The 6,021-nt window shown below is 37.2% G+C and overlaps 1 pseudogene; it reads right to left on the bottom strand.

Moving 5' to 3' along the window:
• Positions 1-6: 6 nt before the first annotated feature.
• LOC102497368 (vasculin-like) lies at positions 7-1,093 on the bottom strand (annotated as a pseudogene).
• Positions 1,094-6,021: the final 4,928 nt, after the last annotated feature.

Here is a 6,021-nt window from a genome sequence, read left to right as displayed (position 1 = left end):
CACTCTTTCACTGAATTTGTTGATGTACTAAAATCTTCCCAGTTGATTTAAAAGCATTAAAGTTGCCAACACCATATGTAGACTCATGAGGAAAAGAAGTCCCAACTTTATTTTCTTTAGTTTGGCTTTTCCATTGTGTAGGCTTTGTAGGTGGTGCAGCAGGTTTTTTTTGAGAGATTTTCACAGTAGGGCGCGTGCGCTCGCCAGACAGACAGAGAGAGACATAGAGACAGAAAGCGAGAAATCACCCCCCAAGGGGGATGGTCATGCTGCAATCCCTTCTCCTCCATTCTCCTCTCGGGATCTTGGGCACGCACGCACACGCGCCCAGCGTGAGTTTTAAGCCACCGGGTCCGGGACACGAACCGCGGTCGACTACGTGGGAGTCCAGCAACATAGCCATTACGCTAACTGCTGGTTCCCGGACCAGTTCCATTCTTAACTAGCTGTGACTGAAAATTTCCTACTACTGGGAATCCAGATAGCTATAAGTCTTTTGTGTTACCTTTCTTAATGACCAGCATCCTTGGCGCTTTAGATTTAGGATTCAGAGGATATTCTAAGAGAGGAGCTTGGGAGATTTTTTTGGTTGCGTATGTGTGTGTGTGGGCGTGTAGGCCTGCAGCTAATGATTTATTCTGATTTGGTTCTCTCTCATATTCAGGATTTAAAGATGGAAAATCTTCAGCCTCAAACTGTTTACGTTCTCTCTTGTCTTCTTTCCTCCCAGCTTGTCAGGTATGTTGTTTTCATGTAGTCCTTGGTTTTTCCCAAAATGGAAAATACTGTTACGAGAATGGGAACTTCCACCATGGTATCCCCCTCAATTTATGTTTTCAGTACCATTTCTTCCATGTGTACGCCATCCATTTTTTTCTTTCCTTCCAAAGTTACCTCCATTAGAACGTCCAATACCAGAATCAAAGCCATCTGAGGAGTTGTGTCGGCCACGACTCACATCGTAACGATTTTCTGTCCATGGAAAGTTTTCAGAATGTTTCTCGAAATTCAGTGACAACTTAGCTGATGATGGTGGAGTAGGAAAATTAAGCCAGACTGGAGCAAAGTCATGCTGCGCCATTTAGGTCCAGTCTCTCCGACTCAGAACAATAGCACTACCAGCATGCAATGTTAGCCTAGAAGAACTACAGGCACAATTGTCCAAGATAAGAGAATTGAACATAGACTAAGTCCAGCAAAACCATGGAGGCAAGGCTGACTGGATGCTTGGGAACCCAAGACCCACACCAATGCATCCAGGATGTGGAACATGAAATGAATGATTATTCTTAAGCTTTAATAGTTAATATTTAGATTGGGCTAACCCTGTAGTATAAGGGCTATGTAGAAAGAGCTGAAATCCACACGCCTGACTGCAGTTCAGATAGTGGCCCTAGATGCAACACTCCAGGCATGTACATGTATGTAACCAGGTTCCTCATGAGATAGAGAAATAGAGGGAAAAGAATTGTACTAGGATAAGCCCCACTAAGGGTTGTTTGGGTTGTTTTCTCTCTCTCTTGCTCTCTCTCTCTCTCTCTCTCTCCCTCTCTTTCTCTGTCTCTCTCTCTCTCTCTCACTCTCTCACATACTCAATGTTCTCTGACATTAAAATTAAAAAAAAAAAAAAAAAACTAATCTCTGCCCTCTTAGATTTTAACTTACTTGGAGCTTGTTACTCTTTTCTTCTTGTGGAGTAGAAATGTCTACCCTGTGCCTGTTCCACCATTATATTTTAGAAGCATGAATTTGTTTTGCTCTAACAACCTTATAGCTGGACTTTGAACTTTTGAGTTGGTGTTGTACAAGTTGACTTTTAGAACCTTTGAAACTTGTACACATCTGTAATGTAAGAACATAAACTGGGTGGGGTAGGGAGATCCCTGATTTTTCTTCTGCTGGTATTAAATCCAGAAGGTGGACAGAGATAGCATAGGGATTCTCTGCATTCTGTGAATAATTTGATCAGCAGAGAGGGAGAGAGAGAGAGAGTGAGAAAGCAACCTGCCAAGTCCAGGACTCAAAACTCATACCATGATTGGCCATGTGGGAGTCGAGGACCCTCAACCACCACACCACCTGCTGGCCCCAAAATTTATAAGTTCAAATTTGGTAGTGATAATACTGATATGGGAGAAACTTAAACTGACTATGAGATTAAGAGGTGAAGCCTTTAGGAGTTGATTAGGATTAAAGTCATCAAACGAGGGCCCCCATAAATGAACCCGGGTAGCTTTATAAGGGAGAGAGACGAGAGCTGACATGGAAATGTGGACATAGAGACTTGCTCTTGCCTCACACTATGCAATGCCTTGTACCACCTTGGACTCTATAGAGTTCCCACCAGCAAATACCCTCACCAGACATGACCGCTTGACCTTGAAACTCTAAAACCATGAGGTAAATAAACCTCCATTCTTTACAAGTTACATGATCTGTGATATTTAATTTTAAGCAAAGGACTAAAACAGAAAGGGGATCATTTAAATTGAAATCTATGAAGAATTTCTTGGTAAAATCTTTTCTTTGAAGTAAACACTGAATGCTGTAGCATCCAATTAAATTACACACTAAAACACCCTTAGTATATAATGCAAAATATTTGTCTCCAAACACAGAGACAAGATATGAATTTTTTCAACCTAAGGAAGTTGGAGACAAAAGATAGAATAAAACAACTGAGATTTATCTTTGAGGAAGTAAAAATCTAATCCTTTGTTGTTATAATTTATATGCCTTTCTAATATTGGTTCTACAGCATTTGAAAATATAACATGGGATAACAAATATTTAGCGATATATATTATGAATACATGGGGATGGGGACAAAAAAGACAAACACCTATAGACGTAGCACGTACCTGATGAAAGAATATTATAATTATATCTCATTTCACTCTGATAAATAGCCTGCTGAGACATCTAGAAATAAACTTTGGATTGTGTGGAATTTTTGACATTTAAATGGGTTATGTTGTTGATGGATGTGACAAAAGCTCAATTTGTTTTATTTTTATGTTGAAAACTACTTTACACAAAAGTTATGAGCAATTCATATCAGTCAAAAATGAAGAAAACAGTTTATTAATTAAAACCCATTTTTATATAAAACACATTCTTCCTCATAAGCTAAAACACATTAAAAGATGTAACAAATTACCTCTATGTATAAATGATATCCAGTTAAAGGGGTCTGTCTAGAGCTCCATTATAAAGCCATTATTTCTAGAGCTTCATAATTTTTAGAAAAAAAATTACACTGAAGATGAGACTTAACCCACAAATTTTCAGTCAAAAAAACAAATCTGAAATTTCTACTTGAGGATGTTTTAGGAAAAAGAATATATTCATATGGGAGACATAATCTCAGTGAACTAGTACCTATTACATAGCTTCTTCCTAGCATTTCATAAAATCTTTCCTCATTGTGCTCATTACAAATATATTTACATGATATACTGCAAGAACTCACAAGGAAAAAGAAAAAGCACTTTAAAAAATACACATACCCTAAATCTCTCAAGGCATATACATCTACAACACAAATAATAAGTAAGACATTTAGACTTGTTAAGCTGTAATCAATCAGAGGATGTTTCAATTACCAAATAGATTTTGACGATCAATTTTCGTATCCACCCTATCTTGTACCCCAAACTAAAGAGAATATATAATAAACAAGTGTCATAAATCAGTTTATCACTCATTAAGAGAATATGGACATACAAAAATATTATCACTTGCATAATGCTAACTGTCTAGTTAATAGCTATACTGAAATAGCAATGAATAATGAAAAAAAAATGTTTTATTCCCATAAAAAGGAAAAATTCAGTATAGTATGGTAGCATGGGGTTTTAAGAAATGTGGATCTAAAGCTGAATTCTTGCCTGACTATTTTTAGGTATATAACCATTGGATGAGCCCAAATTCCGAAAGCTATGATCTTGGACTTATCTAATTTTCCTCCCATAGCTCCTCTAAAGACATGGTCCATTTTTCCTTGAAATATTGGTTTACATTTAATTTTCTGATAATTTGCAGTAAATGACTTCTCTCTCTTGGTTATACATAGGATTCTACTTGTCCATTTCCATTTTGCAATAGTTAATTACATATGCCTTACTGCCCACTTCCCAACAACCATTAAATGCTAATTTTCCACTCATATGCTAGTCAAATGCAAATTGTATATTTTTTATTACTATTAACACTTGCATTCTATTTTGAGTATTTAAAAATATTTGATATTAAACAGCTTTAATAAATAGTTGTTTAATTGAAAATTCAACTGAAAAAATAATTTCTTGGAAGTGTATTCTTGTAGTACATACCAAAGGGAGTAATTTTTCAAATTGCTTCCTGGAGTATGGATCTGAAGCCACTAATTCATTTTAATGAAATATTTATGTAATACTACTATGCTAACACTATGCTAAGTTCTGATAATACAAATATAAATCTTAAAATTTTCTGTCCTCAAGGATCTTAGTGGGAGAAGCAATCAGTTAAACATTACTTTTAGTACAATACTAAAAGTACTCCAAAAGAACACACAGAAGCATCATCTATAACTTCCTATACTTGGAGCGCATGCCAACCAAATTACCTTAAAATACGTGTAAAAATCAGCTAAGTAAAGAGCATGGAAAGGAGATCCGGAAAGACAATGTATGAAGAAACAAGGTATGAGTGGGACCAGCAGTTAGCGTAATGGCTATGTCACTGGACTCCCACGTAGTCGACTGTGGTTCAAGTTCTGGATCCGGCAGCTTAAACTCACTCTGGGTGTGTGTGCATGCATGCCCAAGTTACTGAGAAGAGAATGGAAGAGAAGGGATTGTGGCGTGGCCATCCCCCCTGGGGGGTTATTTCTCGCTTTCTGTATCTCTGTCTCTGTCTGTCTGGCGAGCGCACACGCCCTATAGCAAAAACCTCTCCAAAAAAAAAGAAAGAAAAAGAAATAAGGTATGAGTCAGAGAAGGAGACTGGAACTAGAAAAGCATTGTATGGCATACTTTATTAGATGGTATCCTGAAGGCAGTAAAAATCTCTCCCTGAAAGAGCTGAAGCAGGACTATGCTATAATCTAGAATCTGGGCTTAGAGTTCAGAGTCCAGAGCATTTTGTAGAGAGAAAAGGAAAAACCTGCCTCTGTAGTCATGACTTGAGTACATGTCAAGTTTTGGTAATTGAATGAAGTAGGCAGGAGGGCTAGAGGAGCAAGGAATCTGAAATGGTTCATTTGTCATGCAGTCTCAGCGACCACTCTCTTTCCATACAGACTGTACTATTTCAGAAAGGCATGATGATATATCAGCCTTTAGAGAATTTATATATGTAATCTTGTCAAGCTCTACAACTGCATTCTGGTTCCCAAATTAGACTTGTACTTCTAAATGAAATTTTAATTTACATGCTAAAAACAGAACCTTTAAAAACAACATCTGGCTGGTTTTCCTAATCTATTTCTGCCAGTTCCAATATTCAAAGAGTTCCAGAACAGTGTTCTCCAAAATATGGCTTGTCAAAGGTTTCTGGGAGGTCTCATTCATCTTTCTCAGCATTCGCTGGACACTCAACTCTGTGCTAGGCACTATGCTAGATGCTGGAGATGCAGAAGTGAGTAAGATTTAGGATATCCTTAAAGAAGTACAGACAGAAAAGAAAACAAGTCTAATAAATTGTTTTACATTCTCTGATATACATATGAATATTGTAGAATAAAGATTTAAAAAAATAAATAAGTGAATGACTAAGCCTCTAGTGATGGGGAAGGAAGAAGGAAAAATCCAGAAAGTTTTGCCTGAGAAAACGTACCATGCAATATTTTAACCAAATAGGTGCCTACAGACAGCTAAGGTATAGAGCTGTGATTCCGGAAAGGATAAGTTTCCTGAAATAAAAAGTCCAGGAATTCAAGAGAATAGACTGGAGAATTCGATAGAAGTCAGACTACAGAGAACCTTACTTGTATATTAAGAAATGTATACTTGGAACCAGCAGATGGTGTAATGTTTA

Source organism: Tupaia chinensis, unplaced genomic scaffold, assembly GCF_000334495.1.
Source record: "Tupaia chinensis unplaced genomic scaffold, TupChi_1.0 Scaffold000207_1, whole genome shotgun sequence".
Classification (NCBI taxonomy): domain Eukaryota; kingdom Metazoa; phylum Chordata; class Mammalia; order Scandentia; family Tupaiidae; genus Tupaia; species Tupaia belangeri.
The sequence above is the reverse complement of the archived record's forward strand: the minus strand, read 5'-3'. Positions and strand labels throughout refer to the sequence as shown.